Source organism: Vanessa cardui, chromosome 23 (assembly GCF_905220365.1).
Source record: "Vanessa cardui chromosome 23, ilVanCard2.1, whole genome shotgun sequence".
NCBI classification, from domain to species: Eukaryota; Metazoa; Arthropoda; class Insecta; order Lepidoptera; family Nymphalidae; genus Vanessa; species Vanessa cardui.
The window spans coordinates 9165990-9178318 of record NC_061145.1 but is presented as its reverse complement, the minus strand read 5'-3'; the positions used below and the strand labels follow the sequence as shown (position 1 = coordinate 9178318).

The 12329-nt window shown below is 30.3% G+C and overlaps 1 protein-coding gene across 2 annotated transcripts in view; it reads right to left on the bottom strand.

Moving 5' to 3' along the window:
• LOC124539781 (facilitated trehalose transporter Tret1) overlaps positions 1 to 10065 on the bottom strand; it is a 29849-nt gene extending 19784 nt beyond the window's left edge. The window contains exon 1 of one of the 2 annotated variants that reach the window (XM_047117130.1): positions 9981 to 10065. The gene's annotated coding sequence lies outside the window, so the exon portion shown is untranslated. Of the gene's footprint in view, positions 1 to 9924; positions 9944 to 9980 lie in introns of those variants that run through there. The other variant, XM_047117131.1, reaches the window with a different exon arrangement.
• Between the last annotated feature and the right edge of the window lie 2264 nt (positions 10066 to 12329).

The following is a 12329-nucleotide window of genomic DNA, read 5'->3' as shown; positions in this document are numbered from 1 at the left end:
TATAATAAGATGCCGGAAAATATAATAAATTTACCATTCTCAAAATTTAAAAAGATTATTAAGACTAAATTAATAAATAAATCATATCATTCATTAAAAGAGTACTTTTTAGAATGAAAAGCCTGGAGAGAGGCTCGGGTTCCATCATAGGACACTAATTACTGTAAATTGCATTTGCAACAGCATTGTAAATCTGTTTATTTAAAAAGAGAAACGTAAAAGAGCATCGTTGACGATTCAAAAACGCTTCTTTTTGAAGTTTACTTGAATAAATTGATTTGATTTGATAAATCTGCCTCTTAAATTAATCTACGTATTGATGAAAACGTCATGAAAATCCGTTGTTTACTTGTAAAGATCCAAGCGTGAAAATGGCGGGAAGCGACCTTGTTTTTTACTCTGTGTAGTTCAATAGATACAGACAAAAAAGTATCTATTTCTCCCCTATTACGGAACCGATTTTTTTTAATAAGACGGATTTTAATGTTCATAATAAAAAAAGAAATTAATTTAAAACACATTAACATTGGTTTTCCTCAAGTTCCAAAAAAATGATTATTGTCAAATTTCGTCCAACAAACGAACTATAGCCTAAACAATATATATCAGAGTTTCATGATAAGGCTCATATTTTTCTATTACGGAATGCTTAAGAGATCTCTACAAGTCCTTGCAATACACGAGTCTGATTATTATGCAATCAATGTTAAGCTATATTTGAAATAAAAAATTATCTTGCGATACAATAGGCTATATATCAATTAATTGACCATTAAAAGATGTTGTCTTGTAATGGTCACCCGGAAGCTATATAGACGAGACAAACTATTACAGATCGACTATGCAGATGTAAGAAGGATAATGCGTTTGCGTATTTCAATAATTCTATGGTATTACGTTATGCGCCCTTGTTAAACTACCTATACCTACTCGTACATATAATAAAATTTGAGTGTCTCTTAGTAATATTAAAATAACCCTTTTTTACTCAATGTATATGTTTGTGTACACGGTACATATACCAAAATAACATTTTTTTATAATTTTTGTCGATATGTCTGTTTGTTACGGCTAATCTATGGAACTATCGGATCGATTTTGACGTGACTTTAACTGGCAGATAACTGCTATAATAAGGAGTAACTTAGACTACAATAATATTTGTTTTTGTTAAATTTAAACGCGTGCAAGGTCACAGCTAGTGGGTAATACAAATTATTGACAACACATTGAGTTTGCACGTGGATCTTAATCTGAAATCGCGGGTTGAAATATTATCAGCGAATTATTTGACCTTGAATTAGATAGTGCTTTATTTGTGATTGTAAATCTTTTTGTAGTAAAGGCGTACATTTCTTCTGTATGAATTATCCATCAATCCACGTGAAAGAAGATTAGTGGATTCAGTTTAGAACCATCTCATAAGAAGAGGAAGTTATGAGGACTTATTTACTTTTAATTATCCGATAAATATATCCTAATTTTTATCTAAATGTGGTATCGGTATACAGTTGATATTAGTTACTCAGGACCTTAGTGATAGTTTCCAAGAGATGTACATATTCATAGGCAAATTAAGATAATTTTTTGACAAATAAAACGAGTCAAAAATAAACAACTAACTAAGAAAAATGATGAGGCATAGGGGCAGCTATGACTTCGGCCAGAATTATGTAAAAATATAACACAAAAGTTATACGAAATTGATTGATGAAATTATAAGTAAGAAAAGGCTTGATTTAACACTTATAACACGTGTACAAGTTCATGGCACAAATTGCAATCAGGAAAAACGACACTGACATAAACGTCATTAGTGATGTCCTGTTTCCGTATTACTTCCTCGAGTGTTTGTGTTTTCTGCACTATTTTCCTACAGGAAAACTCTATCGATATAATACTCATTGGTATAATGATCAGTGTTAATTTATACTTGAGGATACATATTATATATGATTCAGAGGAAACTTAATTCAAAATCTTTAAGTATTTGTGATTCCATTTATGATGATGCGAGGAAAACCCTGGACCATTCTCAAGGCTGCAAAAATTTCTAGACTAATGTTCCTAAATGTATAATGTAAGAAATCATTACATAGTATAAAACAAAGTCGTTCAAGTTTTAGTCGCTGTCTGTCCAATCTATGCTGAGATCTTTAAAATTATGCCGCGGATTTTGATACGTTTTTTTTAATAGATTCGAGAATTCGAGAGAACGGTTTGTGTAAATAATACATGGAGAGTATAGTACAGAAACGCTGACAATTTTATAAGTTTCTAATGTGACGTCGTAAATAAACATATTCTGTAGAATATTTTTTTGCCGACAGTACATCTAAGTACTCCCTAAAAGAGTTAGATGGGGGTAAATGTTGGTTTATGTTCTTAATTTTTGATCAATCATGTTTAACAAATTTGGCCAATTCATAATTATTCAGCAAAAGAGGGCGAGATTAAAGATTATGTTTATTTACTTAATCATATCTCGAGTTTTATATAACGCTGCATTAACAGATTATTACCAATCGTAATTTATGTTATCAGCAAGTTACATTAATTCACGTTGGGTCAACGTGTATAAACGTAACCTTTGAGTTTCAGGCTGGTCTTTCTGGTAAAATCTTGGTATAATTCCAAGCCGTAAGTTATGACATTAAATTATAAAAACGATTCAAATGTTTTGTAAGAGCCTATTCGGTTTTTATGGACGTATATAGATGAAGAGAAGACCTATGAAACGCTGGATGGATTGTCTGAAAGACGATAAGATTGGAAATAATGTTACTTGTCAGATGACGTCAGAAAAAGAAGTACGGAATAAGGTAATATGTTACGCCGACCCCAAGTAAAATTGTGGTAGGGCTGGACGATGATGTGCCTACTTGGGTGGCATATATTAATTGGTGGTAGGGCTTCATGTCTACTAAGATCCACCCCTTCATATCATACTCTGCCTCTCTCTTGTATTACGTCAGGCACAGGGGCATGACATTTTTGCTTCCAAGGTGTATTGAAAGGAACGGCTAATATTTCTTACAAGTCCTATCAGATGGCCTGTTTGCTTATCCGCCTATCAACATAGTAAATAAATAATGTACAAAGTATATTATATTTCTATCATTTATTGATAATAATCAAATAATACCAATATTTTGATTATTATCAATAAATGATAGAAAATGAATAAAGTCCAAATCCATATTAAGTACCGTTATACTACATAGACTATACAATCAGAGAAAAATATTCAATAATCCCAACATTTAAAAAAAATAGAACGATTCTTACGAGCTGATAGCAAATCGTATTAGATTTTCAAAAATAATTTCGTCTATAAGTTTTTAAAAGTAACATTATCGATGGATATTAGAACTTTAATTGGTATTAACTCGTATTATATTTATGGCACCGTAAATGACATGCATCGTTTTAAAGTACATGCTGTATAAGGGTAGTATAGCTAGCGATATGCGGTACCCATTTAAACAAGACGAGGTCAGCTTTGATCTTCCCTGTTATCATAATATTATAATGTATCAATTTAGTGCTTAATTACTTGATAAAATTAATTGCTTGCATTAAACAAGCTATAATCCGTGACTCCTCTCGTGTATTATTTTTTTCGTAAATTATATTACTTTTGTTTTTTTAATATTTACTACAATTAGATTCCTAAATCCGAATCATACGATACTTTTAAAATCGGCAGGCCAATACGTAGATTTACATTATTGCTATGAAAATATTTACAGGCGTTTAATTAATTGCGTTATGGTATCAAAACAAGACACTCTTTTCTTCTTAAATTTAACTGTTTTATCATAGGTTAGCGGAACGCTTCCAGCCGTTTATGTATTTGACATATTTAACGTGAATATTTTACATTAAAGCATAATCATTTATCATTTATGGGGTAACTATTATATAATATACTATGGAACTAATTATGTTTGAATTCTAAAAAAAACTAGTATAAAGCAACATTTAAGTAGCAAACGAAAGTTATTACCAACGCCCATGGACATCTGCAACACAAGTTGAGTTGCCGGCCTTTAAAAAATGAGTACACTATTTTCTTGAATGGCTACAATGTGCCTGTGTACGAATCATATTTATTTTATAAAATTGAATCCATACGAATCCTGGGCGCGTCGCTAGTTTAAAAATAATAACAATAACCATAGTGCCCTCTTGATGCAGCTTATTCCAATAGGCTAGCATAAGTGCTTTTCAGTCGAGGGGCGATTGTTTCAACATCATTACAATATGTTTATCGCGTACTAGAAACATATTCAACGTATCAATGTCAACGGCAAGTTCGCTTAGACATCGAATCAACTCTAATGCATTAAAATGATAACAATTTATGAATACTCTTTATTAGCACCGGACATAAAAAGCCTAGCAACCTACTCAATTTATACGTATACGACCACATGTTACCATTCTAGATGAAACACATCTGAATGCACATCTAATTGTTACTAAAAGGTCGTTTGCGTCAGGTCATTGTACAAGCGGTTTTAAATTCTCAACCTATATTCACGTCCAATAAAGGGCTGTTACTTTTACATGCATCATATATACTCTTATTTATCAAGGGATCCTGCTTCGATCGATGGTAATTTCGAGAAACAAATGAATTAAAACGATACTGATTTTACTGTTGAATCTACTTTAGGAATAAGTGGTAGCTTTACAATTAATGAAACACTGTATTATGACAATTCAGAAGTGCTTTTATAACCCTTATCGAATAAAACATATTGTGGGGAAGGTCTAGAGCATGTGGATGTATATAGAGGAAAGGGACGACCAATGAAACGGTGGATGGATTGCGTGATATGGCTGGAAAGAATGTTACTTGTGATATGACGTCAGATTGGGAAGTATGGTAGAAGAAGGTACTGCGCCGACCCCAAGTGTATTGGGATAAGGGTAGGAGGATCTATGTATGTCAATCTATATTGATATTATAAATGTGAAATCAATTATGTCTGTCTGTCATTCTTTCACGACCAAACTGCTGAAACATGCCATAAAGCAAACTCCAAGAAACCTCGAATGAAGCCGCGGGCTACTAGTAAAGAATATTTTGCTTTAATCTCAAATGGGCAAGGTAACAATAAAATTAAATAAAGAGTTTGACAGCTAACAAAGTTAAACAAGTTTTGCGAGACGATATTATATATATTTAATATATATATACACACATATAATTTGTTTGCAACTTCAAGTTAATGTAATAATAATGTACATATTAACATACATATGTTATCCATTAATGTTATGAATTATGTTTATATTGCAATAACCATGTAAATACAATCAATAAATATTACATTATAACCAGTCCTGTAATACTGGTTATAAAACCTCATTCCTATTTAAATTTTAGTTTTAATTCTAGAAAAATAATAGAATTGCAAGTAGAAAAAACTAAAGTGTAACAAATTACTAAGTAAAATAAATTAGAAAAATCATACCGCTTAGAAATCTTTCACAATCTACCTCTACGATAATGTTTATTTATATATACTTTATTGTACTATACTTTAAGCTAAATAATACAAAATAGTTAAAAAAATAGTTAAATGCAACAAGAGGCCGAAACGATCACTATAACAGCGATCTCTTCCAGGCAATTTTTGGGCAGAGAACTGGTTGTAATACTAATTTGGAAAGAGGAACAATTACTTTGATAAATCATACAAATATAATATAGTACAAAGAATGGAATAAAGTAGAGTTAAAATGTGAGTATTCCTGCGAAGGCGAATAGGGAGATGAAGGTTTTGTAATCGCTCAAGTTTATTTAGTTGATCATAGACAAGAATCGGTAAAAAGAGAGATTGTGCTAACTTTAGTTGGAATGAGAAAGTTACCCAATCTTTTCAGTGAGAATATTTTTTTACTAACCTCATTTGAGGTGCCCTAGGAAAGTAGCCATCAAATGTTTTTCAAATTGATATACAGACGAAATCAAAAGGAATGGGTAATAGTTTATTCAAATCAATCCGTGAAATCTCTAACGATAAAAGATAATAACTTTGTTTTACTGAGATTCAATCTCAGATAAACATATTAAAGGAAAAATATTTGAATATTTATCAGACTTTCCGTTGAAGTGTTGTGTACAGGCGAGTACGATAAATTTCTAAGTAGTATTGGATCCAATCTATTGTTGTAAACGGTGTATACTTAATCTAATCTTGCTTAAAATCAGGATGAGAGGTTGATACGTTATCACTAATGCTACTTGTTCTTTGAAATTAATTTGTACTTGATAAAATATATTCAAGTTTAAATTAATAAATCACATTGATATCATTTGCATATAGCAATTACGATGTACTGATTTTTTTTTAATTTTTTTTTTTAAGTAATACGCAAAGAGAATTTCAAATACGATTTAAGATGTAATCAAAATTTTATTCTGGTATCTGTATTGGTAAATGATAAAGTATTTCATAATTCCAATTTAAAAATCGAATACAAAAAAAAATTAAGTCGAAATGATACCTTAAAAAACAGGGATTGTCATTTGAATATAAATGCTGCGTACATATCATTATTACACGCGGATGATAATAATTTGTACATTATGCAAAACGGTTAGATGAATTTCGCTTTCAATAGTTCTTCTTAGAAGTAAAATCAAATAACTAGTATCTTTTGATACTAAAACGATCAATTCATCATGAATCAAAATGTCTCTGATAAAAGATTTCTTATGTAATGCTTCACTTACATATATTTATCAACAACATTTGACAAAATCTAAAGAAAGCTGAGACAAGTTAGAGTGCTCTGTTTTTGTAAATTTCGATAAGTTTGTAAATCGTATCTTTGTAATGACATATATTTCAATTATTTTGACGGCTAGATATAGTACGGATTTGTTGAAAACTATAAATCTACAGACGTTGATAAATGAAACAACTCGATTGTTCATGATTTCACAAATAAGTTAAATTATAAATTTTTGTTAATCCTAGATAAATTATTTCGATTTATCTAGGATTAAAACATGTTTAAGCGTTATATTTGTAAATGTGTTTGAATTAAGCCTGATAAAGATAAAAATTTATTATCTATGTAATTAGTTATATGAGCTTAAAATATATATCGTGGTTCCGATTTACTACCCCTACTAGTTACAACACCGGTTCATTTTTCGACGGAAACTAGAATTACTACCTAATAATAGATTATAATATACTGCTAGCATTCTTAATGATATGTAAAGGATTTATAATATATATATATATATATGATTTTATATAATATATAAATAAATAAATATCCCACACATTTGAAATATTGCAATTTATGATGATTATTAAATTTTATTATCAAATAAATGTAATACATATATACAAGTTATTACATATTATAATGTCGCGGCCACCGGTCGATGGCTGCGTTTGTCTGTCTGTATGTTCGCGATAAACTCCGAAACTATTAAGCGGATTTACATGCGGTTTTCACTAATAGACAGCGGGGTTCATAAGGAAGGTTAATGTATACAATTTATTAAAGTTATTAAATTAGTTGAAATAGAACTTCAATTTTTAAGCATGTCGGAAAAAGCAACAATAAAATATATAAATAAAAAGTAAAAATATAAAAAAAATCTTATGTTTATCCGTGCGTAGCTGGTACATGCCGCTAGTTAAAATATATATATCTCATTAATATATGACAACCAAGTCGTATGTACGCACCCCTTCCCATAAAGGGTAGCGGTGGTTGCGGGGGTATGAAAGCGTCATGCCTTCAAGTCATACGAGTTCGTACATGTTTCACATTTTTCATATGAATTTAAATAATGAGTGGTTTTGGGACTCATATCTATACATAATGAGTTTTCGCGCTAATTTTATCTGATAAAAAATGCTATGCTTAAAAATCGATTCCGAATTCTTTTTTTAAATAAATGTTGCATTCTATATCTAGTTTTATAAGTTGTTTTTGAATTATCTAAGATGGCGAAGGAAACATATAGGAAATCCCAAACGATAATATTATCGAGGTTATATTCAAAGTCGTCGTCAGTCGAGATGGCCCAGTGGTTAGAACGCGTGCATCTTAACAGATGATTGCGGGTTCAAACCCAGGCAAGCACCGCTGATTCATGTGCTTAATTTGTCTTTAAAATTCAGTAAAGGAAAACATCGTGAGGAAACCTGCATGTGACAAATTTCATAGAAATTCTGCCACATGTGTATTCCACCAACCCGCATTGGAACAGCGTGGTGGAATACGTTCCAAAAACCTTCTCCTCAAAGGGAGAGGAGGCATTTAGCCCAACAGTGGGAATTTACAGGCTGTTGTTGTTATATTCAAATATCTACCTTCTCTTTTAAATTATTTAAATGTAATTTTTTCCTACGTGATGATATACTAAAAAGTGATTTACATATGGTACAAAATCTTTGAAGAAGTGGTGAGTATTCCCATATGTAGTTTGAGCTGTTTAAAAACAAATTCGAAACTCAATATAAATACGTCAGTGAAAATTAAAAAGTGATAAGCGACACAAACTGGTGCAACATATATATTTTTTTGGAATACACGTGTAGGAATTCAAACAAGTCGTTTTTCAAAATTTCATGATTGAGATACGAAATTACCTTTTAGAGAATAGCATTCCTCATACATATAATAAAATTGGAGTGTCTGTAATGATAAAACAACCGCTTTTTACTAAATGCATTTGTATACACGGTACATATATCAAATTGACATTTTTTTTACAATTTTTTCTGTCAGTCTGATTGTTCCGGCTATCTCTGGAACTTTAACGGAACCTTCGATTTTCACGGGCAGAAAGTTGATGTTATAAAGAGGACATAGGTTATAGCACTAACTTTTTTGTTAAATTCAAAGGCGCATGAAGCAGTGGGCATAGCTTATGTATTAATTAACACAAAGAAAACCTTATACCCTTTTTAGTTCGGGTCCGAAGACTGTTAAATTTTGGGAGAGATACAGAGAACCTTAGCAGAAAGTTAAAATTAATACATAACATATTTTAAATAAATTATTTTATTTAGTATTATTATTACTGCCACTTACAACACACGTCATGTCAAATTTAAAAATCAAAGCTGCTTTTTTGACATTTTTATTTTTTATTGTAACAATACAAGGTATCTTCGAAATAAGCCTAATGTTTCTATGTTTCGAATAAATGTATCTTATATTTTTATAACTAATTAATCACAGTTGGCCTGGTCGCCCAATGGTCAGCCAGTACTACTTATACCTTTTTCCTAAAATAAATGATTGAAAGGCCAATTTATCACGTAGAACTCTGGTGACCGATTTGATCCTTTATATTTTATGGCATGATAATAATCGCTATTTAAATATTAATATACGAAACTTAGATTATTCCAAGAAGAACGGGTAATAAAATTAATGCAATTTCTCTACTTTTTATAGAATTTTACAAGCTACTTTAATTGATCGAAATTATAAAAAAAATACCATATTCATAATATTTGACATTTCCTGAATTGTCCTTATATTTAATGTATTTATACGGTTAACGTTTTAAATTTGGAACACATTTTTTTTAAATTACAACGCTACGATAGACCGACAAATATATCACCAAGCTGATAATTTATTTGTTCCGTTTTTAAATAGGATATTAACAACAGCTACATTACAAAGTTTATTGTGACTCATATGTAATTAATATAAAAACTCTTTGTTGAACATTTAATAATATATATTTTTAATAGAAACTCTTTACTTAATTTTTTACTTTTAACTTTAAATATATTTAATTTTGAAAAGTAAAAATGTTTCGTTACAAAATTAATTAACAATATAAATTACAATTAATTTAATAATTCTTAAAATAAATACAAATAAATAATTCAAGTTAAATAAAAAAATTACATTACTTACCTCCTTTGAATTGTAAAACAAATACAGATAAAAAAATATAAAATTAAATCACTCACATATAAAATGGAACACACCACAAACCGCACCACGCGATGATCACAGATTAACAATATATACATTACAACAATGCATTAATAACTATTATATGATTGATAAGAAGAAAAATTGCTATCTTTCGCGATATACTTATGTATTCATGATGTCCGTCTGTGCGATTCATCGAACGGTTTCATTATTTATTTTAGATAATTTAGCAACGTGCCAGTACCTATATATTTGTAATTTTTTATCGCTTCCAATTTCAAATTCCTTTTAATCAGTTTCTAATAATATGGAGTATCGTTTAGTGGAGTCAATGCGTCTTTTGAAATTTTTGAAATCCACACCCACTTTGGGTGACCGATATTCTATATCTTATTTGTTGTTAAAAATTTGTTTCCGTATGTTTTGTTTGACTGTGGCTTATTTTTTATGATATAGTGGGTGAGTTAGGCTACCTGATAGTAAGTGGTCACCAACACCCTTAGACAATGATACTGTCAGACAGACAGACAATAATTCATAATGCCATCCTTGGGAACTAAGGTATTATGTCTTTTGTGCCTGTAGTTACAATGGCTCACTCACTTAGTTAGTTGTTACTACCTTCGAATTAATTTTACTTTTTTTTTAAATTAACATGGTTATTTTTATTACTAAAGTTATTAATTACAGGACAGTTCTCGTGAACTATGAAAAATTTTTTTTTGAAATTCGTAGATAATGTCGAAATATCGAGCTCCACCGAATAAAAATAAAAAAAAAATGGTAAATATCCCGCAATTAATAACTTTAGTAATAATTTTACTTTATTCGTTACTGTCATTTTATTTATGGGACAATGATTGGGACTTCCTGATTTATTTGGTCACAGCCCACGGCTATACGTCAAGCCTTTCTCGAGTGTACAGTAAGTACAGTAAGAACCTCTTTTCCTTCATTGGGATACAGCCCGAATTTAACACAGCCGGAATGAGTTCAGGCGTGAGACCAACGGTTTGCGTTTTGGTGGGACCAATGGACCTTTTAAGCATTAGACGCAAGCAATTAAAACTTGTATCGTAGCTATTCTGTAAGATAAAACGCACTGTATCGTTTATCTGTAATTCGAACATAATCACTTTGTAAATTTTGAAGAAAAATAACACAAACTTGCATGTTCGGAACATTCTTTATTTTAATTTTATTTCCAAATATGTTTTTTACTAGTTGACTCTCAGCGCTCGCGGTTACCGTCGTGTAAGGAGTTCTCTTGGAGTTCAAGCTTATTTCATACAAAACTACTGGTTTGGCCGTAAAAGAGCAATAAAGAAAAAGGCAGATCAGTCTCTTTTATAATATTAGTAAAGATTACAAATACCAAGATTCGTGGATTATAAAGCTATAAAAATATATATAATCGGCTAATTAATTAACTAAGGCGAGAACAGTTCTGAACCTTTACCCATTTTAGAATTATGCGATGTCAGCAATACTTTATGAGGGATATACACAATAGCTTAAATGGATCAAAACTAAATTCTAACAAAGTTATATACATTTTACATACATGTAAAACTGATAACCTCCTTTTTTAAAAGTCGGTTGAAACAAATTGCGTAGTTTTAAACCTACCGAAAGTTAAAAAGAAAAATTATAATATACCATTGAACAGTAATGATCTTGATGTAACCGAACTTTGCTGATTCAATTCCATGTAAATAATTTTTTATAATTATATGGAGCCAATACTTTCAGGTAGGATACATAAATGTAGTTGCATTTTTTTGATATAACTTATTATTTGAAATTTAGGAAAATTAATTATTAGTAATTACTGTGTTTCTTGACGATTCTTCACGGTGTATATACCGAATATGTCGTAACTTTACATTTAAAATATAAAACTATACTGGAATTAAGTATATTTTAATTTCAATTTTTAAAATATTATTGTATTTTTGTGCAATTACAAAAACTATGAAGCCCTGAGATTTAATACAAAATATTAGTGTTTGATGGTAGAACAATAATTAGTGAAACTGTCATACGCACACAAAATATTAGTACCACCACTATTTGGCAATTGATGACTGGCCTGCACAAAGTCCTACTAAGAAGGTTTTACTAATAACCTATGCCCTTGAATTATAAAATTGACGCTCAAATCGAAAAAATCATAAAAAAAACCATTTTCCTCAAATTTTAAATGCCTCAATGAAATATTCTGCGAATATATTTTTTACAATTCAGGCAAAACCGCAGTTTATATTACGTACTGATAGCAAAAAGGAATTTCCACTATTCCGTATAACATCGGCGCCCATTATCTCTTTCTCAAGTGCCCAACGCTACTTGCTCTTCAAGTTGTATGAAATATGTATATG